The sequence below is a fragment of the Pseudophryne corroboree genome, chromosome 8, assembly GCF_028390025.1.
Source record: "Pseudophryne corroboree isolate aPseCor3 chromosome 8, aPseCor3.hap2, whole genome shotgun sequence".
Classification (NCBI taxonomy): Eukaryota; Metazoa; Chordata; class Amphibia; order Anura; family Myobatrachidae; genus Pseudophryne; species Pseudophryne corroboree.
The window spans coordinates 353,918,453-353,943,985 of record NC_086451.1 but is presented as its reverse complement, the minus strand read 5'-3'; the positions used below and the strand labels follow the sequence as shown (position 1 = coordinate 353,943,985).

General features: G+C 44.6%; 1 protein-coding gene across 2 annotated transcripts in view; it reads left to right on the top strand.

Moving 5' to 3' along the window:
- Nucleotides 1-320: 320 nt before the first annotated feature.
- Nucleotides 321-25,533, top strand: part of LPAR4 (lysophosphatidic acid receptor 4) — a 57,344-nt gene continuing 32,131 nt past the window's right edge. The window contains exon 1 of one of the 2 annotated variants that reach the window (XM_063937515.1): nucleotides 321-581. The gene's annotated coding sequence lies outside the window, so the exon portion shown is untranslated. Of the gene's footprint in view, nucleotides 582-1,453; nucleotides 1,749-25,533 lie in introns of those variants that run through there. The other variant, XM_063937514.1, reaches the window with a different exon arrangement.

The window sequence follows — 25,533 nt, the reverse complement described above, 5'->3', positions numbered from 1 at the left end:
AGCGGCTTTGTTATATGGAAATCCATAGTTTATTATACAACAAAAATCTTTACAATTTTGTATTCATCACTGATTATTGTAGAGTGCAGTCTTTTAAATAGGAATAAAAGCCTTTTACCAAAATAAAGCACTTACATTCTAGAATGACCTTTGAAAGTTTCACAATTATTATGTTTCACTTGCATCACTTTCGTGGAAAGTGTATACACATAAAACAGAAAAAAATACTGCTAAAATTTAAATCCTCCATTACCGCAGTGCTTTGAGGTCTAACTGGCACAACTACGGTTAAGGGAACAGCTCCTCACACATGCTGTGGTTCTAGAGGCGGACCTGTGTTTGCTTCTACTCTGCAGTCCATCGGTTAGGAAGGAGAATTCTCTCGCTATATAAAAACTACTTTACAGCTATATTCTATCATTTTGTATTATTTTTCACAGAACAGAAGCATGAAGAAAGTGAGAAGACTTGGTTTTAAGATCAAATTGTCTAACAATTCAAGCTTTCAATAGGTTGGGCTAGCTCTGAAAGAGGGCAGCTGGCCAAAGACCAGAGGAATTAATATTCCAGTCAAGACGGAGGTAAGGCAGACAATTAACCAGGCCTGCTTCAGCAGTGCTACAATACCTCTCATTATACTGTTTGGCACTGAATTTGTTTTGCAAGTTACAGGGGTGGGGTGGGGGGGAAGGCATAATAATGACTGTGAATCCAGTTTTGTTATTTATAGTACAGAGGATGTCAGTCTGTGAGACTTCAGGGCATGCTGGGACTTTTAGTTCTAAAACAGCTAATGCGTTACAGATTACCTAAATCTATTTTGTTACAACGGTAACATAATTAACAAATAAATTCTTGTAGCGAAGAATGAGGTAATCAATGAAATGTGCCAAACAAGTCCAAAATATTTTAATTTGTGGACCCAAAATAGTAAAAAAAACTGCAATAAAATCACGTCAAAGAAGAAAAATGTGAATAGTGTTATTCAAGACTCAATAGTTTGATGTTCTTGCCAGAGAGTATTTTGGGAAATGCATCTGGTAATTTTTTTTTATAGCTTGGCAACATAAAGTGAAACAAGAGAGACAGATGTTTTACATGTTCTTTTGTCTTTTTACATTTCAGTCTTTTTACATTTAGCTTAAGGTAAGCTAATAGAAAAATAAATTGCTTGCATTTTCTATAACATCTAAAAGACTTGAAGGTTGATGTCCCATTTTCATACTCCTCCTGCAAACTAAGTGAGCAGGAAATGGGTTTTATTCATTAAAAGCTGCACATATGATGGTAATTCCTTTGTGGGAGAGCTGTTTTCCCTGGCAGTAAATAAACCCTATAAGGATTGTGATTGGTTTTTCAAAGAATGGTAAAACACAGGGAACTGGGTGGGAACTCGTAGTCTAATAATATTCCTTATCCAATAGAAAACATTTCCTATTGAGACCCCCCAAGGGTCCCCTGGCTTTCAGATCCAGGCCAGACATTAGGCCTATTCTCTCCAGATTTTTTTCCCCCTCTGAGGCATGCTGCATGTAATACTCAAGCATTGGCTGTGCCTAACAAAGGAGTGCTGATAACAGCTGCTGCTCTCACATTGGGAGGATTAGCTAGGTTCTGGAGAGTGAGAAACTGGACAACTGTCTCATAGGTTCCGTCTATTCTATTCCCTCTAAGGATGGATGTGCACATGGGGTTCTAATCATTGTCATCTGTTCCTCCGTTACTGGAAACGCTGACTCTGGTCTGTGGTGAGTGTTGTGACTTGTTCCCGTTACTTTAACTGATGTGTTTTAGTAGAATTAGAATCAGTAGTTACACATCAGATTGTGTGTATGTATGTATGTATAGTGTGTATGTATAGTGTGTATATGTATGTATATACGTGTAAGGTAACTGCAAATTTTCAGTGTTTCATAGTAGTAAATTGCTAAATTTTAAAAGTTTACTTTGCTGTCCCAGCAATGTGTAAGTTTTGTTTATACATGTTGTAGATGCTTAGTGGCACACATACAGTAGTGAGGTCTTGTAATGCGCTGCTTCTAGCTGAATTGTTTTGCTAGTTATAAGCCTATGAGTATTGATACTGTTTATATACTGCCAGTTCCCTGGGGAAACAGGGGAGATAGGCAAAGGTCCCTCAAAGACATTCTGTGTTATTGCTAGTGGCTAACACCTCTGATTATATGGCTATTGAGCATAATAAACCCGTAAGAGAATTATATATTATATATGTGTGTGTGTATGTGTATATATATATATATATATATATATATATATATATATATATATATATATATATAATATTCTACTATAAGACCTGATAATGACATGAAAAGATCTCTTTACGGGAAAGGTGTAATGTAGATCTCAATGTATTGTATGCACAATGCATTTAGTAAGTTATTTACATTAATGCACACATCTGCTGCAGAAAATATTTGGTCATTCACATCAGTCCATGTCCCAGTGGAGTTTACAATGTACAGTCACCACCTTATGTACTTGACGCAAGACTAACAAGTAGAGGCACGTGTGTGCATATGTGTGTGTATATGTATGTATATATATATATATTATTACTGTGTGTGTGTGTGTGTGTGTGTGTATGTATGTATGTATGTATGTATGTATGTGTATATATATATATATATATATATATATATATATATATATATATATATATTCCCTATCCTTTTAAGTTGGTGGACAGTTTAATAGAAGACATTGTGCTTGCTGCTGTGAGTTTGGGTCCTGCATTTGCAGATGTATAGGGTTGGGTGTGACCTTGGTGTTTTAAACTGAACTGTGAACTTTGATGCAGATGTTGGGAGGATGGAGCAGAGGGCTGTAGTGTAAACATCAGGAGGGATGAGAAATGTTGTGCGATGGGGGAAGGGGAGAAAGCAGAGGGGGGAGGAAGAGGGGAATTTACACATTTTAATGAGTGTCAGACATAATAGGAGCAGCAAGATTTTACAGAATAGAAGAAATTCTGTAGACATTCTATGAGATGCTAATATATCAGTGTGTGATGGTAAGTGAGGGAGCATTGTGGCTAAGGGACGTATACTTATTAGTCTCCTGTATACAGTCTTACTGTATACTATAGTCTTACTGTATACAGTGAGATGGAGGTAAGGAACCCCCAGCCCACTTACTGGTTGTTTAGCAATAGACATAAGAATAAAGTAGGTTCACATTGTTCATTAATATGAATGAGATGGGGGAATGTGATGTGTATTAAACACTGTTCTGTGACACACTGTCTGTTATATTTAATGAGTCCTTCTGAGTTGGCTAGCACCTTGTGATAAAGTGCATTGATTCTAATAGACAGTGACCACAAGTCATTAATTTCACTTGTCAGTGTGAATTTCAATATAGCAGTGGTTCCCAAACTGTGTGCCGTGGCTCCCTGGGGTGCCCCGGGACACTTGCAGGAGTGCCTTGGATTGGTGGTCCAGGACCAATTCAAATTATTTATGGTCAATATAATAGGCAAAACTAGTGCTAGTAGCTGTCAGTCATAACATATGGGGACAAACAGAAGCAAATCTTGCCCCTCACCACACAATTGAGCCCAAGGATGACATATAAACACAATCTACTTAATTTAATATTTCTTTCTAAATTTCTCAATAAGAAATTTCTGGCCTAGGCGTGCCGTGAAAAAAATTCTGATACTCTAGGGCGCGTGACTCAAAAAAGTTTGGAAACCACTGCAATATAGCATAGTATAGTAGGGATGTTAGTATCAATTTAATTGCTGGAATATCAATAAAATGTAATGTCTTATTGTAGAATATCCACATCAGTAAGACTGATGGACAGCAAAGGTGTATTATATTTTTTTTAGAGATTGTGGTATAGAATTGCTGAAGACACACTTGAGGATATTTATGAACAATAGTACAACAGTGAAGGTGTAGTACCATAGCAACCTGTCAGATTATCATTCTAATTGTACTAGCTAATGCAGTTTCAAGGTTATGCCCCAAAGATGTATCTACTATTGAAGGGGGTGCAACTGTTATAGGGTCTGCATCAGAGGCGTAACTAGGGTAGGGCGAGTGGGGCACGTGCCCTGGGCGCCTTTACAGGCCCGGGAGAGGGGGGTGAGTGGGGCATGATGCCCTGGCCGCCGGCGAAATGTGAGGGGAGGAGAGCGCAGCGCATCTCCCTCCCCTCACTGCCGCTGCCAGCAGCGCTGCTGTGTCCGGTCTCCGGCGGCGTTAGCCAATCAGAGCTTGCGGACCGGCTCCTGATTGGCTGCCGTTCCGCGAGCTCTGATTGGCTAGCGAACCGGCGCCACACAGCCGCCGGAGACCTGGTGCGGTGAGGGGAAGCAGAGGCGCTGCGCTGTGCTCTCCTCCCCTCACATATCAGAGGTGAGTCGGAGCCACAAGCGGTGAGTGACCGGGGGGAGGGGAGCACTGTGGGGCATGTATCTGGCCCTGTGGGGCAATGTATCTGGCCCTGTGAGGCAATGTATCTGGCCCTGTGGGGCATGTATCTGGCACTGTGGGCCATTTTCAGTGGCCCACCCCTTCTGGTGTGTGGCCACGCCCATTTTTTCGGCGCGCACATGCTTCTTTTGGTGTGTGTGTTGTTTTTTTTGGGGGGGGGTGCCATTTTCCATCTTGCCCTGGGCTCCGAAAACCCTAGTTACGCCTCTGGTCTGCATCTGGTGTCTTTCACCATTTGGCTCTTATAGAATGTGGCTATGGGACCCCAGCTATCTAGTTATGCCCCTGTATATTTGCTGTAGGTCAGTGATTCTCAAACTGTGGGGTATATTTATTAAAATACTGATAAGGATCTTTATATGCAGGGTCCTGCTTCACCACATTATCGTTGTGAAGCAGGACCTCTTTTCCGGTGCATTTATTAAGGCTGCTTTGTTCGTTATGGGAGCGCGGTATCTCACCCCTCTGGTGATACGCATCTTCCCATAACGGCTGTCATTCTCTGCTGTATTACCTACATCCGCGCCTGCACCGTCCCGTAACTCCCAGCCTTCCTTTCGGGAGTTATGAGGGCGCATGCGCTGTTTGAAAGCGTGTATTAAAACAATAAAGTTTTTTATTGAGAGAAAATCAACAAAAACAAAAAAAAGAGTAACTGTTTGGAGACCCGCAGCATCGGATCTTAGAGGCGAAGAGGAACAGGGTAGGAAAGACTAACGTTTGGGCACACCGAATGTTCATAAGTGAGCAAACTTATCGGTGCTCTGTCTAACAGATGGAGGCGCCGATAAGGCACCTGGTGCATACCGCCCCTGCTTACAGTAGCGCTTTGACGGGATAATACATCAGGGGATGCGCTATCTGCGGCACATAATGTGATAGCGCATTACCCCTTAAAGAAGGATAGTAAATCTACCCCCGTGTGCCTAGGCATCCTGTGGTACCTCAGGGCACTTGCAGAGGTGCCTTGGATTGGTGATCCAGCACCAATTAAAAATATTTATGGTTAGTATGATAGGCAAAACCAGTGCTGGTAGCTGTCAATCAAATATAGACCCTCCCCACACAACTGAAACTAAGGATGCCATATAAACACAATTTGCTTAATTTAATTTTTATATTTCTAAAATTCACAATAAGAAACTTTTGGTCTAGGGGTCCCGTGAAAACAATTCTGATACTCTAGGATGCCGTGATCCAAAAATTTTTTTTAACCACTGCTATAGGCGATGACGGTGTAAACTTTTGTCACCGAGGGGTATATTCATTAACTGTCGTAAGCTGCCGTCTTGTCGGAAAGACGGCTGCTTCCGACAGTTTTAGGTCGGAAGGGGTTCCGACCTATTCATTACGGCCCTGTTTTTTCCGACAAGTTGGGAAACGCGACTTGTCGGAATGCACGCTGATCGGCGGCTGAAGCCGATCAGCGTGCATTGTCGGAAGCAGGGCCAAACCCGACAGGTTTTAGCCCCGTTTCCGACAATCTCAATCCAACTTTAAAAAAAGTTGGATTGAGTTGTGGGAGCTCAGAGCAGGTGACGGTGGTGGTGGAGGGGAGGGAGGGGGAGGGGAGCAGTGCGGAGAGCAGGAACCCAGCGGCAGCGTCCACCCAGCTCCAGCAAGCGAGGTCCCGCTTGCTGGAGCCGGGTGGATGCTGCCGTGAGCCTCCAGTTACGCTGCTGCAGCCGCTGCTCACCCCGTATACTCCTCTCCGTGTCCTCCTCTTCCACTGCTCTACCGCTGCTGCCCCCACCGCTGCAGACATCTCTCCACTCGGCAGCCGCTGACAGCTCCGCCCCACCTCCCCGGCGCTGCTGACAGCTCTCCCCACCCCAGCTGTCAGCACACCCGGCAGCCATTGATAGCAGCGGCAGGACAAGAAACCGGGAGCGGCCAAATCCGACAGATTTGGCCGCCCTTTGAATATGGGTTGTCGGGTCCATTCCGACAACTGCATGTCGGAATGGACCCGACTCTTATTGAATATACCCCCTAGTCGTACTAATGTGTGGTGTAGAATAGAAACCCCTCAGGGTAACACGTGATGTGATCATGCTTTTTGTACACTGCAACATATACCTACAATACAGTGATTAGGGTGAGCTGTAGCCATTATTAATTATGATTTGCAAACCAAAGGATAAATGTTCTCCCAGTTATTCTGAAAGACTCAGACTCAGGTCTTTGTGGATCACAGGGCTTTGCGGATACAATATCACTGTATGTGTAAGTGGATGGTATTGTGTGTAGATCACGCAGGTGTGACATACATTCTTTCACTGACAGTTACACATACTGTTGCAATATATACAGGCTCATGTCCCACTTATATGAATAGACCTATTTTGGTTAACTGGTTGAGCTATGAACAGACCCCTTTGTTGCTATATCCACGCCTTTTCAGTGTTCTTTACACAGTTTGACCCACGAACATAATTCTTACAGCTATTATTAACAACACAGGGGTCCAACTTGCCCATTCTCCTGGAACTGGGGAGAGGCTCCAAGAAACGTGTGGGCCATTTCAAGCATCCTGCTGACTGTCGCCGCTGCTTCTGTAAAGTGGACGGAACAACGGAAATTATGCCGAAAGTCGCTATGAATGGCATCATTGCAGCCCTGACCCCAAAGACACATTTGGGGGGATTTCAATTGATATCGCCGCCTGATCTGCCATCTAAAATGATGGGAGATCGCAGGGACAATATTCAATTGATGCCCGTTATTGTGCCCATTAGTGTCTGGTGTTGCCACGTAAATCAGCTAAACCCTACTAAACTAATGGGTACGATCGTGAAAAGTGACGTTTGGGCACCCAGGCGGGTCACTTTCCTCACATTTTAGCTTGCTAACACGAGATGCTGCTAGCTGAAACCCCCAAAGCCAGAAAATACGCTAAATGTGATTCAGATCTTCCCATCCATCCCCCATCTTGCCTACTGGGACCTCCTGTAGAGGGACCTGCCAAAGTCAGCAAGTATTCCTATGCCTAGGGTCCCACGGTTCAGATGATAGCCCCTAGAAATGTTCTGCATGTGAGCAAGACTCCTACCAGTGTGTCAAGTGGTTGTACAAAAATGTTAGAACAAAGCATCCTATTAACTTTTCAGCTTGCAATGCAGGTGACTACTCCGGTCACTACTGGACAGCACCACAGCCATTCCCATGAGGCTGCTCGGCATGAGTTGTCAGGTGAGCATGTGCCAAATTTCCTCCAATCAGAGCTCCACTGACTCCTTGAGCTGAGTCTTATGGGACTGGCTATCTAATTTGCCCATACATACAAGTGGTCAAGCTACATGACATCTGGGTCACTGTTAGAAAAGGGAAAAAGTCACGCATGAGAAGTGGAGGTAGAGCATTCCATGACCAAGTAAGAATATCGCCACCAGCATCCTGATTATAGGATCAACCCTGATGATGGGGGCGTATTAGTCTCTGCTCAGGCCCCTCCTCTCTAGCTAGTGATGAAAGTGAGTAGAATCTGGTGCTGTGTCAGAGTTTGTTGGCTTGAAAATGTAAGCAGCACAATTTTCCCGGTGATTTGTGCAGCGCTGCTGACATGGTGACATGGGACTTTGGAAGATTAAGTATTGAAGAACATGGGTGCAGGGGGTGCGGTGTGAGCTCCCCGGACCCAGTGACCCAAGATCACCGCAAATTCTGCACCCGTTATAGATACGCCATTGCTGCTGATACATTAGGTCTTCAAGAATTATCTATAAGTCACAATATATGTCCATGAAGATGAATTTTAATGAAAGATTGCATATCGATAGCCATTGCTAGTCACTGGGTTCTATAGATGAGGGTGGAAGATAATAGCACAGTCAGGCTGACAGCTAACAGCTTCCAAACACATTTACTTACATATACCTGATAATAATCTACTTCAAACTTGCATTCCCTGCACTGTCTCCATGTGTGACCAGCTTTATATCTACACGTCTCTGAATACTCTACCGTTCCTTTGTGCTTTCCCAGTTTGTTTCCCTACTTGCTGACTCTGGATTTTCTGTGACATATTTGACATTTTGTGGTTTCTTTAATCCTATTTATGTATTCCAAAACTGCTAATTCACTTCCTGTGGTCGATAAGACATGACATTCCCAAACATATGCTTTGCTATCATTGAAAAAAACGGTGTGTGTGTGTGTTTCATTTGTGCTACTTTTGCTATTGTTACATGTTTGTTTATTTTAGATTTTTCTCCCATAGCACAAACATTTACAGTCTGTAAATCTTCATATGTTATGACATCAGTATTGTCAGTAAGGCTGTGTTACCCAAGGTATTGTTGTTTCCAATATTTAAAGGGGTAGCAGGAGTTTTCTTTCAGTACTTCATAAAATGCTGCATTGTAATGGCGATGGAGATACACAATAGAGAGTTGCTTAAGGAGTCTGTTTATGAAGCTGAAATCATGCCTCTTTAAGATGAGCTTAATGCAAGAAATAACAGATCTCCTATCTTAGCAGGGGCAGAACTCCCAGTGACAATGGAGAAGCCTGCCTCTGGGCACCAAGCCCTGAAGGTGCTTCTACGGGCAGACATTGGGCCTAATTCGGACCTGATTGCAACAGCAAAATTTTTCTCTAATGAGCAAAACCATGTGCAGTGTAGGGGGAGCAGATATAACATGTGCAGAGAGAGTTAGATTTGGGTGGGGTGTGTTCAATCTGAAATCTAAATTGCAGTGTAAAAATAAAGCAGCCAGTATTTACCCTGCACAGAAACAATATAACCCACCCAAATCTAACTCCTTCTGCACATGTTATATCTGCCCCACCTGCAGTGCACATGACTTTGCCCATTCGAGAAAGATTTTGCTGCTGTGATCAGGTCTGAATTAGGCCCATTATCCTTCAGTGATCATGCTTTCCTGTTCATGATGGCTCCTATCCTGGCTGACAACTCCTCACCTCCTGCTGGAGCCCAACCTTAGACAAAGAGCCATGGCAGGTTGAGAAAAGCAGAACTGACCCCAAATCACAAGTGCCGCCTGCGAGAAGATTACTGCTGATTTTCCACTGCCGCTTCACATCAGCGCACCCACTGCTGCTGCTGTGTTCATCTCTGTCCTGGGAGCTCCACTGATACCTGCATTAGGCGACAGGACAGCCTTGTCTGGTACTGCTGTGCCTGCACTGCAGCAAGTGACAGCTCAACAGTCGCTGCTGCTGAACTGGGAACTGGGGCCTGAGACACTGTATGACCGATCCCCTATCCCAGGGACCACAGTAATAGAGAGCTCAGCCTCTGATGGGACCCGCTAGTGACCACTGATTCAGCATCATGGCAAACAGCGATGTACCCAGGGGCGTAGCCAGAACTTTGTGGGCCCCACAGCAACATTTTGAAGGGGCTCTTTTCTCGAGGCTTCTAGAGAGACACCTATCCGTAGCAGTAGTTAAGTTTAAGACCCATAATAGAGCCTTGGTTAATGTTATGCCCCCTAGTAGTGCTTTAGTAAATGTTATGCCCCATAGTTGTGCCTAGTTAGTAGTGCCTTAGTTAATGTTATGCCCCATAGTAATGCCCTTGTTCATGTTATATCACATGTAGGGCACTCTGAGGGGCTGATGTATTAACCTGGAAAAGGCATAAGGAAGTGATAAACCAGTGATAAGTGCAAGGTGATAAACACACCAGCCAATCGGCTCCAATATGTAAATTAACAGTTAGGAGCTGATTGGTGCGTTTATCACTTCCTTATGGAACACAGTATCCCAAATTCCCATTATGACATACAGTGTCCCCAGTTCATATTATGCTACACTATAGTGCCTTCACTTCATATTGTGCCACAATACAGTTCCACAATTCATATTATGTAACATTATAATGCCCTGGATGTATTGTAGGCTCCAAGGCAAAAGTTTGTAAAGGCCCCTATGTATCACCCATTGGCGAAAAATGTATATATAGATGGAGCCCTGCTCATCTATCCCTTTAATAGGGTTAATTGAGTCAGTGCTGTCTGACTTAATCCCCTGCTGTATTGCTCTCTCTGCATTGTATTGCAGATGAGAACAATAGATGAAAGGCTTAGCTTATGCTAATAAGCCTTGATGCACCATGGTGCACCAGAAAAGGCTAGATGAGCGAGGTTCCATCTGTACTATGTAACATTTACAGGTAACGTGGGCCCCTCCCCTCTCAGGCCTGGGACCCATAGCAGCTGAATTCCCTGCACCTATGGCGGCTATGCCCCTGAATGTACCTGTACCCACATCTGCTGCTGCAGACACAACGAAACGCGTTGGTGTGAGCTGCTGCTCGTGTATACTCCCTGGACCTACATTAATTGGAGATTTGAGGACTTGGGCTAAGTCCCCGCCATTGAATCATTTGGACCTTTGACGGAGGGTAATCCCCGAATCGTGGAAACTTCATCACACAACTCAATCAAGGGACTGCAAAACTGCGGATTGCTGAACCGCTTAACACCTTGGATACGTCTGTGGTAACTATTCACGTTTGGCTATATTTTGGGTCCATATGAGACTAGAAAAGGGGACTATTAATCGGGAACAGGTCTCTACAATCATCCTGATCCACACACAGATTTGGTTGGGAGCAACACCATTTTTTACCAATTTTTTCTTATAATTTTTTTTTTTGTAATTTTATATACAATTTTACTTTTTTATATATTCTTTTTTTAAACGAATGCCATATTGAATTTTACTCTGAGCTATTAAATATGTGTATTGCAATAACCTATTCATCTAGTCTGTGACTAGGTGAGAGCGGCTCTGGCAGGGCGCCCGCGACGGAGAGGCGCCCCATTCACTTGAATGGAGAGCGTCTCCGTCCGTGTGCCCGGACAGAGACGCTCAGAATGGGAGCGTCTCTGTGCACTCCTCGCATGACTAGGTATATGGATGGCCTAGTCACGCCGGAGTGCATGTTTGCAATGGAGCCACCTCAGATGACTATCTATTGAAGGGGGGAACGATCACTGTTCCGTCCTTCATTAGCATTAGAGATGTGCAGCGGGCATTTTTCATGTTTTGGATTCGGGTCCGCGGTCGTGTTTTGGATTCGGACGCGTTTTGGCAAAACCTTCCTTTCGGGTTTTGGATTCGGGTGTTTTTTTTTGTTTTTTTTTTAAACTCAAACAGCTAAAATCATAGAATTTGGGGGTAATTTTGATCCTATAGTATTATTAACCTCAATAGCAACAATTTCCACTTATTTCCAGTCTATTCTGAACACCTCACAATATTATTTTTAGTCCTAAAATTTGCACCGAGGTCACTGGATGACTAAGCTAAGCGACCCAAGTGGGCGGCACAAACACCTGGCCCATCTAGGAGTGGCACTGCAGTGTCAGACAGGATGGCACTTAAAAAAAATAGTCCCCAAACAGCACATGATGCAAATAAAATAAAATAAAAAGTGCACCAAGGTTGCTGGATGGCGGTCGTTGGATGGCTAAGCTAAGCGACACAAACACCTGGCCCATCTAGAATTAGACTCCAGTATCATGTGAATTATAAGTACAACCCCCACCTGTGGGCGTCGGGCCCTCATACCACCCTCATGGAGTCTGTTTCTGATCGTTTGAGTAAACACATGCACATTTGTGGCTTGCTGGATGTCATTTTGCAGGGCTCTGGCAGTGCTCCTCCTGTTCCTCCTTGCACAAAGGCGGAGGTAGCGGTCCTGCTGCTGGGTTGTTGCCCTCCTACGGCCTCCTCCACGTCTCCTGGTAGCGCCTCCATGCTCTGGACACTACGCTGACAGACACAGCAAACCTTCTTGCCACAGCTCGCATTGATGTGCCATCCTGGATGAGCTGCACTACCTGAGCCACTTGGGTGGGTTGTAGGGAGGTCATACAGGCACGTGGAGGCCACACACACTACTGAGCCTCATTTTGACTTGTTTTAAGGACATTACATCAAAGTTGGATCAGCCTGTAGTGTGTTTTTCCACTTTTATTTTGAGGGTGACTCCAAATCCAGACCTCCATGGGTTAATAAATTTGATTTCCAGTGATAATTTTTGTGTGATTTTGTTGTCAGCACATTCAACTATGTAAAGAACAAAGTATTTAATAAGAATATTTCATTCATTCAGATCTAGGATGTGTTATTTTAGTGTTCCCTTTATTTTTTTGAGCAGTGTGTGTGTGTGTGTGTGTGTGTGTGTGTGTGTGTGTGTGTGTGTGTGTGTGTGTGTGTGTATGTATATATATATATATATATATATATATATATATATATATATATATATATATATATATATATATATATCTCTATATATATATATATATATATATATCCATTGTAGAAGAGCCGCACTCACATGTCGTTAATAATCACAGTTGCTGGGGTGCAAAATCCAGGAACAGGTCCTATCAGAACAAAGTTCCACGATACATGTGCACAAATAAGGATGCACTCACCATACTTCTCCAGGGTGAAATTGACAGATTTTAAACCAGACGGCACATACTCACAAACCGAAGGTCAACGTTTCGGCTCACAGCAGAGCCTTTGTCAAGACCAGATTACCAGGTTGCCATCTCCCTGACAAAGGCTCTGCTGTGAGCCGAAACGTTGACCTTCTGTTTGTGAGTATGTGCTGTCTGGATTAAAATCTGTCAATTTCACCCTGGAGAAGTCTGTTGAATATAAATATATATATATATATATATATATATATATATATATATATATATATATATATATATATATATATATATCACTGAACCCACTGATATCTTCCAGAATTTGACCACAAATCACTTTAATTTTTTTTATATAAAAGTATTTAACAAACACAGTGAATAACAAATGGCTGACATAATCAAAATGCAGACATCAGATATGGACACCATATATTGCGGATAATTGGTAAGTCCAATGTGGTTTTCTTAATTATTACATATCCGATGTTCTTATATCCGAACCAGAAACCCGACGCGTTTCGTCCAACTGGACTTCATCAGGGGCTCAATATCAGTAAAACAGGCTTTGCAATAACAGATGTAATAAAGAATGAGCTGATTCCACAGCAAGGTTTGTATTGAATATTCTCAGCAGGAAGAGTGGCTTCTCCTAGTCAGCAGTCTAAAATAAAAATCCAGGACACAAATAAAGCTGCACACAGATATCCAATTCAGTCAATTAATGCTGGGGTGCATTGTATCTCAAGGCAATCCTGTAAAGTCCAGGATTGTCTTGAAGGTGAAAAATTAGTTTATTAACTCATAGCAGCAAAACAGTCATAGCAGGGGCGCATCCATCTGGGCCCCCTCCTCTCTTGCCGGCAGCTCTGTATTCTCTGGGCGCTGGGGTCACTAGGGGACCCTAGTACTGGTGAGTGCTCTCCCATATACCTGAAACAACCCTGTAATAGTACAATTTCTGGTTCTGTATAATGTGTGGTCTGGGTTTAGTTTTCCTGCAACCCTGAACAAAAGAGAATAATGATGCCTTAAGAATATTATTGAGGTACTTGGTGTTAAAAGGTGAATGAACCTCATTCAAGACACAAATTAGCTCATATTCTAATTAACTAACCCTAAATAAGAAAACTCTCCAAAGCAGTCACGTTATAGTGACAAAAGCAAATCTGAGATGTGTAACTAAGATGTGCTCCTTATTTTCTTTTTTAATCGGTTCTCTTATCTCCTTTCCTTCTGTGTGTTCCAGCCAGCCGTGTGTTTTCTCCACTTCTTCCTTGTATATACTCTGCATTACTTGTTACCAGGGCGGGTGCAAGGTCTCTCTGCACCCTAGGCAGATCTTCAGCCTAGCGCCCCCTAACCTGCACCCCCCCATGTGCACACACACATACATCTCCCAGAGGGGAGAGGTAGGTGGCCACTAGGTGGACTTGAGTGAACGTATACAGAGAAAAGGGACAACACTCAAGCACTTTTAAAGTGATAAAGTATATTGTAAGCAAGTCACAAAATGTTGTGAATTTGTTCACAATATACTTTCACTTTAAAAGTCCTTGAGTACCGTCTATTCTTTTTATGCTGTATAATACTGTATATGGGATCTGCTGGGGATATTGGGGTTGGGTACGGGATGCCACTGGTCAGAATACCGACAGCAGCATCCCGACCACCATAATACTGACATTTTGAATGAAATATATTAACCCTTAAAATGACTTACCCCTTACCCTAACTCTACCTCCCCACAGCCTAATCCAAACCCTCCATGGCATACTAACATTCAGGATGCCAGCTGTCGGGATTCCGGCGCCAGTATTCTGAACCCCAACATCCCATCCACTGGGATGCCATCTACATCCCTTTAATTGTATGTGTATAACAGGGACGTGTGGTGAGGTAAATGGCTGAGGAGGCACTGGCCAGCACCAGAGCCAGAATTACATGCAATATATGAGCCAAATGGTGCATCTGGGCATTATACACAGGTGCAGCAGTATAAACTCATGGAAATTTGGTTATTTTTTATTAAAAATGAGCGGAAAAGATAGGCAGTGCCTCACCTGCCATAGACGCTCTACTCCAGAGTTTTGGCTATAAAAATGATTAGAATAATGGAAAGAAATTCTTTGAATTCTTTATATACTTTATACAGTAAAAACTCTGACACAAATGTTAGTATAACAGAAAAGGCTCAGCCTCACCCCACCACACGTCACTGGTGTATACATACATGTATACGCACAGACATATATTTATATGCTCCTTATGTGCTCTATTCCCCTATCTGTAAGTTCATTACCAACCCGCATACTGAGACATCCTTCACTTTTTGGTAGATGAATTCAGTGGTGCCCTCCAGTGGCCGGCGCCCCTAGGCAGCCTCCTAAAGCTGCCTAATGGTAGAGCCGGCCCTGCTTGTTACCTTTCCCATGTCTCATACACTTCCTCATGTTTGCTCCACATCATTAGATGTTTTACTTGTTTGTTTCCTGTGAATGCCTCTTATGTCTTGTCTGCTTTCCAGTCTATGCTCCCTTATTTCCCTGTCCGATTCCCTCATTCCTGTTTGTACTGTATGTTCCACATGTTACATTAGTTGTCTCGACTTCTATGCTGCATGCCCAAAGCTGTGAGAGCCTCTAAAGCTGCTCACCTGATTGTCCATGTTGCCCGACCCCGCTTTCTCCTCTTCTCCATTGTCTGGTTCTAACTAGAGATGAGCGGGTTCGGTTTCTCTGAATCCGAACCCGCCAGAACTTCATGTTTTTTTTCACGGGTCCGAGCGACTCGGATCTTCCCGCCTTGCTCGGTTAACCCGAGCGCGCCCGAACGTCATCATGACGCTGTCGGATTCTCGCGAGGCTCGGATTCTATCGCGAGACTCGGATTCTATATAAGGAGCCGCGCGTCGCCGCCATTTTCACACGTGCATTGAGATTGATAGGGAGAGGACGTGGCTGGCGTCCTCTCCGTTTAGAATTAGAATAGATTAGAGAGACACTTGATTTACTAATTTTGGGGAGCATTAGGAGTACTCAGTAGTGTACAGTGCAGAGTTTTGCTGATAGTGACCAGTGACCACCACTTTTATTTATAATCCGTTCTCTGCCTGAAAAAAGCGATACACAGCACACAGTGACTCAGTCACATACCATATCTGTGTGCACTGCTCAGGCTCAGGCCAGTGTGCTGCATCATCTATATATATATTATATATCTGTCTGACTGCTCAGCTCACACAGCTTATAATTGTGGGGGAGACTGGGGAGCACTACTGCAGTGCCAGTTATAGGTTATAGCAGGAGCCAGGAGTACATAATATTATATTAAAATTAAACAGTGCACACTTTTGCTGCAGGAGTGCCACTGCCAGTGTGACTAGTGACCAGTGACCTGACCACCAGTATATAATATTAGTAGTATACTATCTCTTTATCAACCAGTCTATATTAGCAGCAGACACAGTACAGTGCGGTAGTTCACGGCTGTGGCTACCTCTGTGTCGGCACTCGGCAGCCCGTCCATAATTGTATATACCAGTGACCTAACCGTGGTTTTTTTTTCTTTCTTTATACATACATACTAGTTACGAGTATACTATCTCTTTATCAACCAGTCTATATATTAGCAGCAGACACAGTACAGTGCGGTAGTTCACGGCTGTGGCTACCTCTGTGTCGGCACTCGGCAGCCCGTCCATAATTGTATATACCACCTAACCGTGGTTTTTTTTTCTTTCTTTATACATACATACTAGTTACGAGTATACTATCTCTTTATCAACCAGTCTATATATTAGCAGCAGACACAGTACAGTGCGGTAGTTCACGGCTGTGGCTACCTCTGTGTCGGCACTCGGCAGCCCGTCCATAATTGTATACTAGTATCCAATCCATCCATCTCCATTGTTTACCTGAGGTGCCTTTTAGTTGTGCCTATTAAAATATGGAGAACAAAAATGTTGAGGTTCCAAAATTAGGGAAAGATCAAGATCCACTTCCACCTCGTGCTGAAGCTGCTGCCACTAGTCATGGCCGAGACGATGAAATGCCAGCAACGTCGTCTGCCAAGGCCGATGCCCAATGGCATAGTACAGAGCATGTCAAAACCAAAACACCAAATATCAGTAAAAAAAGGACTCCAAAACCTAAAATAAAATTGTCGGAGGAGAAGCGTAAACTTGCCAATATGCCATTTACCACACGGAGTGGCAAGGAACGGCTGAGGCCCTGGCCTATGTTCATGGCTAGTGGTTCAGCTTCACATGAGGATGGAAGCACTCAGCCTCTCGCTAGAAAACTGAAAAGACTCAAGCTGGCAAAAGCACCGCAAAGAACTGTGCGTTCTTTGAAATCCCAAATCCACAAGGAGAGTCCAATTGTGTCGGTTGCGATGCCTGACCTTCCCAACACTGGACGTGAAGAGCATGCGCCTTCCACCATTTGCACGCCCCCTGCAAGTGCTGGAAGGAGCACCCGCAGTCCAGTTCCTGATAGTCAGATTGAAGATGTCAGTGTTGAAGTACACCAGGATGAGGAGGATATGGGTGTTGCTGGCGCTGGGGAGGAAATTGACCAGGAGGATTCTGATGGTGAGGTGGTTTGTTTAAGTCAGGCACCCGGGGAGACACCTGTTGTCCGTAGGAGGAATATGGCCGTTGACATGCCAGGTGAAAATACCAAAAAAATCAGCTCTTCGGTGTGGAGGTATTTCACCAGAAATGCGGACAACAGGTGTCAAGCCGTGTGTTCCCTTTGTCAAGCTGTAATAAGTAGGGGTAAGGACGTTAACCACCTCGGAACATCCTCCCTTATACGTCACCTGCAGCGCATTCATAATAAGTCAGTGACAAGTTCAAAAACTTTGGGTGACAGCGGAAGCAGTCCACTGACCAGTAAATCCCTTCCTCTTGTAACCAAGCTCACGCAAACCACCCCACCAACTCCCTCAGTGTCAATTTCCTCCTTCTCCAGGAATGCCAATAGTCCTGCAGGCCATGTCACTGGCAATTCTGACGAGTCCTCTCCTGCCTGGGATTCCTCCGATGCATCCTTGCGTGTAACGCCTACTGCTGCTGGCGCTGCTGTTGTTGCCGCTGGGAGTCGATGGTCATCCCAGAGGGGAAGTCGTAAGCCCACTTGTACTACTTCCAGTAAGCAATTGACTGTTCAACAGTCCTTTGCGAGGAAGATGAAATATCACAGCAGTCATCCTACTGCAAAGCGGATAACTGAGGCCTTGGCATCCTGGGTGGTGAGAAACGTGGTTCCGGTATCCATCATTACTGCAGAGCCAACTAGAGACTTGTTGGAGGTACTGTGTCCCCGGTACCAAATACCATCTAGGTTCCATTTCTCTAGGCAGGCGATACCGAAAATGTACACAGACCTCAGAAAAAGAGTCACCAGTGTCCTAAAAAATGCAGCTGTACCCAATGTCCACTTAACCACGGACATGTGGACAAGTGGAGCAGGGCAGGGTCAGGACTATATGACTGTGACAGCCCACTGGGTAGATGTATGGACTCCCGCCGCAAGAACAGCAGCGGCGGCACCAGTAGCAGCATCTCGCAAACGCCAACTCTTTCCTAGGCAGGCTACGCTTTGTATCACCGCTTTCCAGAATACGCACACAGCTGAAAACCTCTTACGGCAACTGAGGAAGATCATCGCGGAATGGCTTACCCCAATTGGACTCTCCTGTGGATTTGTGGCATCGGACAACGCCAGCAATATTGTGTGTGCATTAAATCTGGGCCAATTCCAGCACGTCCCATGTTTTGCACATACCTTGAATTTGGTGGTGCAGAATTTTTTAAAAAACGACAGGGGCGTGCAAGAGATGCTGTCGGTGGCCAGAAGAATTGCGGGACACTTTCGGCGTACAGGCACCACGTACAGAAGACTGGAGCACCACCAAAAACTACTGAACCTGCCCTGCCATCATCTGAAGCAAGAAGTGGTAACGAGGTGGAATTCAACCCTCTATATGCTTCAGAGGTTGGAGGAGCAGCAAAAGGCCATTCAAGCCTATACAATTGAGCACGATATAGTAGGTGGAATGCACCTGTCTCAAGTGCAGTGGAGAATGATTTCAACGTTGTGCAAGGTTCTGATGCCCTTTGAACTTGCCACACGTGAAGTCAGTTCAGACACTGCCAGCCTGAGTCAGGTCATTCCCCTCATCAGGCTTTTGCAGAAGAAGCTGGAGGCATTGAAGGAGGAGCTAACACGGAGCGATTCCGCTAGGCATGTGGGACTTGTGGATGCAGCCCTTAATTCGCTTAACAAGGATTCACGGGTGGTCAATCTGTTGAAATCAGAGCACTACATTTTGGCCACCGTGCTCGATCCTAGATTTAAAGCCTACCTTGGATCTCTCTTTCCGGCAGACACAGGTCTGCTGGGGTTGAAAGACCTGCTGGTGACAAAATTGTCAAGTCAAGCGGAACGCGACCTGTCAACATCTCCTCCTTCACATTCTCCCGCAACTGGGGGTGCGAGGAAAAGGCTCAGAATTCCGAGCCCACCCACTGGCGGTGATGCAGGGCAGTCTGGAGCGACTGCTGATGCTGACATCTGGTCCGGACTGAAGGACCTGACAACGATTACGGACATGTCGTCTACTGTCACTGCATATGATTCTCTCAACATTGATAGAATGGTGGAGGATTATATGAGTGACCGCATCCAAGTAGGCACGTCACACAGTCCGTACTTATACTGGCAGGAAAAAGAGGCAATTTGGAGGCCCTTGCACAAACTGGCTTTATTCTACCTAAGTTGCCCTCCCACAAGTGTGTACTCCGAAAGAGTGTTTAGTGCCGCCGCTCACCTTGTCAGCAATCGGCGTACGAGGTTACATCCAGAAAATGTGGAGAAGATGATGTTCATTAAAATGAATTATAATCAATTCCTCCGCGGAGACATTGACCAGCAGCAATTGCCTCCACAAAGTACACAGGGAGCTGAGATGGTGGATTCCAGTGGGGACGAATTGATAATCTGTGAGGAGGGGGATGTACACGGTGATATATCGGAGGGTGAAGATGAGGTGGACATCTTGCCTCTGTAGAGCCAGTTTGTGCAAGGAGAGATTAATTGCTTCTTTTTTGGGGGGGGTCCAAACCAACCCGTCATATCAGTCACAGTCGTGTGGCAGACCCTGTCACTGAAATGATGGGTTGGTTAAAGTGTGCATGTCCTGTTTTGTTTATACAACATAAGGGTGGGTGGGAGGGCCCAAGGACAATTCCATCTTGCACCTCCTTTTTTTCTTTTCTTTTTCTTTGCATCATGTGCTGATTGGGGAGGGTTTTTTGGAAGGGACATCCTGCGTGACACTATAGTGCCATTCCTAGATGGGCCCGGTGTTTGTGTCGGCCACTAGGGTCGCTAATCTTACTCTCACAGTCAGCTACCTCATTGCGCCTCTTTTTTTTCTTTGCGTCATGTGCTGTTTGGGGAGGGTTTTTTGGAAGGGACATCCTGCGTGACACTGCAGTGCCACTCCTAGATGGGCCCGGTGTTTGTGTCGGCCACTAGGGTCGCTAATCTTACTCACACAGTCAGCTACCTCATTGCGCCTCTTTTTTTCTTTGCGTCATGTGCTGTTTGGGGAGGGTTTTTTGGAAGGGACATCCTGCGTGACACTGCAGTGCCACTCCTAGATGGGCCCGGTGTTTGTGTCGGCCACTAGGGTCGCTAATCTTACTCACACAGTCAGCTACCTCATTGCGCCTCTTTTTTTCTTTGCGTCATGTGCTGTTTGGGGAGGGTTTTTTGGAAGGGACATCCTGCGTGACACTGCAGTGCCACTCCTAGATGTGCCCGGTGTTTGTGTCGGCCACTAGGGTCGCTAATCTTACTCACACAGCTACCTCATTGCGCCTCTTTTTTTCTTTGCGTCATGTGCTGTTTGGGGAGGGTTTTTTGGAAGGGCCATCCTGCGTGACACTGCAGTGCCACTCCTAGATGGGCCCGGTGTTTGTGTCGGCCACTAGGGTCGCTAATCTTACTCACACAGCTACCTCATTGCGCCTCTTTTTTTCTTTGCGTCATGTGCTGTTTGGGGAGGGTTTTTTGGAAGGGACATCCTGTGTGACACTGCAGTGCCACTCCTAGATGGGCCCGGTGTTTGTGTCGGCCACTAGGGTCGCTAATCTTACTCACACAGTCAGCTACCTCATTGCGCCTCTTTTTTTCTTTGCGTCATGTGCTGTTTGGGGAGGGTTTTTTGGAAGGGCCATCCTGCGTGACACTGCAGTGCCACTCCTAGATGGGCCCGGTGTTTGTGTCGGCCACTAGGGTCGCTAATCTTACTCACACAGCTACCTCATTGCGCCTCTTTTTTTCTTTGCGTCATGTGCTGTTTGGGGAGGGTTTTTTGGAAGGGCCATCCTGCGTGACACTGCAGTGCCACTCCTAGATGGGCCCGGTGTTTGTGTCGGCCACTAGGGTCGCTAATCTTACTCACACAGCTACCTCATTGCGCCTCTTTTTTTCTTTTGCGTCATGTGCTGTTTGGGGAGGGTTTTTTGGAAGGGACATCCTGCGTGACACTGCAGTGCCACTCCTAGATGGGCCCGGTGTTTGTGTCGGCCACTAGGGTCGCTTATCTTACTCACACAGCGACCTCGGTGCAAATTTTAGGACTAAAAATAATATTGTGAGGTGTGAGGTATTCAGAATAGACTGAAAATGAGTGTAAATTATGGTTTTTGAGGTTAATAATACTTTGGGATCAAAATGACCCCCAAATTCTATGATTTAAGCTGTTTTTTAGTGTTTTTGGAAAAAAACACCCGAATCCAAAACACACCCGAATCCGACAAAAAAAATTCGGTGAGGTTTTGCCAAAACGCGTTCGAACCCAAAACACGGCCGCGGAACCGAACCCAAAACCAAAACGCAAAACCCGAAAAATTTCAGGCGCTCATCTCTAGTTCTAACCACTTTTTTTTGTTAGCAGTATAGCCTGCTGGGTATAGACCGTTTCAGATAGGGAAGTCATGCACGAGCCTATCATACAGCCTCCTCTGCACAAAACTCTTCTGCCCGTTTCTATATTCAGAGAGTAGGTTACGTGAAAGGGAGAAGAAAGTGCTGTCTAGTGAAACTACATCATTAACACCAGTGCGGTGGTTTATATAGTAGCATTGTGATTTGAACAGCTGCTCTCATGGTTATGTATACACAGTACTTGTTACAGTCACTGGCTGGTCACCTGTATGCATCTGGGTGGCGGTGTAGGGTGCTCACATTACCAGGCTCTCTTGCAGTGAGGAATGGCAGTAATTGTAGATTTCTCTCTCCATTTTTAGCATTCTAATACGGTGACAAGATGGCGCAGTAATAGGGTCGGTGGCCATCTTGGTTAGGGATTTGAAGCCTCCATGTAGGAAATATGGAGTATGCATTGCCCAGTAGCACTCTGAACTGTAACAAAATGTAGATTTAGAGGTCAGGTAGGTGGCACGTGACCCATTAATGCTGACCCAACTCCTTCTATTGCTCACCTCAACAGTGCCACAAGCTAAAATTAATATGGAGCTAATAAAACTGTACTGCGTGCCCTTTAATGCACTTGGTAAAATACTAGAACTATAGTCTTTGTAGCGTTAGCAGAAATATATATGATCAAAGAAATCTGTGGTCTTCATTATTACCAGTGTTCAGACTGCAGTTCTGGATTTGTAATGCTTAAGAGCAAAGTAATGCTATGGAAGATGATTTACTAGACATTCTAATAACTGTTTCCAAGATTTGTAAAATAGAACAATTTTTATATTTGTAAAACTATAGTAACTATTTCCATTTAGTGTATAGAAAGAAATATCCATCCATTTGGCTCAAGAATGATTGAAAGGTGTAGAACCCAATAAAAATGTGAAACTTCCCCTAGTGTTCTAGGAAAGGGAATGGGAATTTTCTGCATCATTGATGCCACAGTAATATAGTAGATTGATATTCTCCAAGAAGGGAAAGGCTGGAGTACAGCTGGGGGCACTGAGAGCTGGTTGGAGCGGGTACAAAGTTGCCTGGCCTCTGTTGGGGGTCCAGTGATGGTAATTATGGTGGTTGTGTAATATAGGCTTCATAAAGTGACTATGGGCACCAATAACTTGCTATCTGTCTATGTGCTCTTGTACTCCTTCTGGGCTGTAAGTCCACTCAACTGTTATGCTGCTTTCACATCGCAAACCCTGCTTTTAAAACGGGTCTTAAAACGGGTCTGAGCAGTTTAATCCCCTTCACATCGCATGTTGTAACCAGTATATTACCATTTCATTACCGTTTTGGTACCTTTCACACTGAACCCGTTTCACCCATAGAAAACAGTGGTTGTCATTGTAAATGGACTTTTCTGGCCCACACATTATTAATTATTAATTCATTATTAATAATTTGGCTAGTCGTACGATGGAACCCAGCAGCTTCAAGCATCTTTACCATGTTTTTGTAGATTACTGCATCCTTCACTGTCCCAGTGATTTTGTCTACATATTTCTTCATCCCCTCTGATCCTAAGCAGCTCCCTAACCTCCTCATCACTCCAATTTGCCATTTTAAACTGTATTCTGTATAATAAAACACTCCCTTCACTCTCATGTGTTTCCTCCAGTTTATTTCCTGCTGCTGCCTGGTGACATCATGCATGGAGACAGCCTATCACCTTCTGTGGTTTGGAAATACCGTTTCTGAGCCTTTCACACTGCACAATGAAACGGGTCTGAACTGGGTAGGACCCTGCTTTTTAACCGTTTCAAAATACCGGTATTTTGAAAACGGTAAATTCAAGGTGGCCCTTTCACACCGCAGCTAGAACAGTTTTGGAATGCTTAAAAATCGGCAATTTACCGGGTTAAAGCTGCGGTGTGAAAGGGGTATTACTTTATTTTTTTGTAACCTAAGCTATGTATTTACTAACTTGTAGAGTTCTATAAAAAAAAAAAAAAAACATTTTAATGAAAATAAGTTTTTGTAATGTGAACCAGTTCTCTTAATAACTGCCTTATTAAAAATCATCATTCTAATAGCAATGATGTTTCATCAAAGTCACTTGAACTTTCAGTACTGAACCTTTTATAATTACTCCCAGTGGAGCGGAGATTATTTTATACATTCATGTGTAGGTATACTGACTCAGCTAATCACACTAATTGGCGTGAAGTTGTGACACAAATATGATGTGTATGCTCTCCTCTGTTGTCTTGTGGGCAGGGCCATAATGAAAGGTCAATAGCTCACATGTGTAAGGGCAGGTTGGGGAAGCCAGGGTGCCTCTGCACCCTGCTGCAGCACTGCATGTTGGTGGCTACTTTCTTGCTGAGTCTAGTGGTATAGTAATAAGAAGTTGTAGTTAGTGGATGGAGGGCCTGTTTTCATTCAAAATAAATGTAGTGGAACATTTTTATTTACTATGGGCCGTATTCAATAGCTGTCGGAAGCTGCCGTCTTGTCGGAAATACTGCAGCTTCCGACAGATTTCTGTCGGAAGGGGTTCTGACCTATTCAATAGGGTCGGAATAGCCGCCGATCAGCGTGCCTCTGTCGGTTTTGGCCCCCTTTTCCGACAATCTCAATCCGACTTTAAAAAATAAGAATTTACTTACCGATAATTCTATTTCTCGGAGTCCGTAGTGGATGCTGGGGTTCCTGAAAGGACCATGGGGAATAGCGGCTCCGCAGGAGACAGGGCACAAAAAGTAAAGCTTTAGGATCAGGTGGTGTGCACTGGCTCCTCCCCCTATGACCCTCCTCCAAGCCAGTTAGGTACTGTGCCCGGACGAGCGTACACAATAAGGGAGGAATTTTGAATCCCGGGTAAGACTCATACCAGCCACACCAATCACACCGTACAACTTGTGATCTAAACCCAGTTAACAGTATGATAACAGCGGAGCCTCTGAAAAGATGGCTCACAACAATAATAACCCGATTTTTGTAACTATGTACAAGTATTGCAGATAATCCGCACTTGGGATGGGCGCCCAGCATCCACTACGGACTCCGAGAAATAGAATTATCGGTAAGTAAATTCTTATTTTCTCTATCGTCCTAGTGGATGCTGGGGTTCCTGAAAGGACCATGGGGATTATACCAAAGCTCCCAAACGGGCGGGAGAGTGCGGATGACTCTGCAGCACCGAATGAGAGAACTCCAGGTCCTCTTTTGCCAGGATATCAAATTTGTAGAATTTTACAAACGTGTTCTCCCCTGACCACGTAGCTGCTCGGCAGAGTTGTAATGCCGAGACCTCTCGGGCAGCCGCCCAAGATGAGCCCACCTTCCTTGTGGAATGGGCCTTAACCGATTTAGACTATGGCAGGCCTGCCTCAGAATGTGCAAGTTGAATTGTGTTACAAATCCAACGAGCAATCGCCTGCTTAGAAGCAGGCGCACCCAACTTGTTGGGTGCATACAGTATAAACAGCGAGTCAGATTTTCTGACTCCAGCTGTCCTGGAACATATTTTCAGGGCCCTGACAACTCCTAGCAACTTGGAGTCCTCCAAGTCCCTAGTAGGTGCAAGGCACCACAATAAGCTGGTTCAGGTGAAACACTGACACCACCTTAGGGAGAGAACTGGGGACGAGTCCGCAGCTCTGCCCTGTCCGAATGGACAAACAGATATGGGCTTTT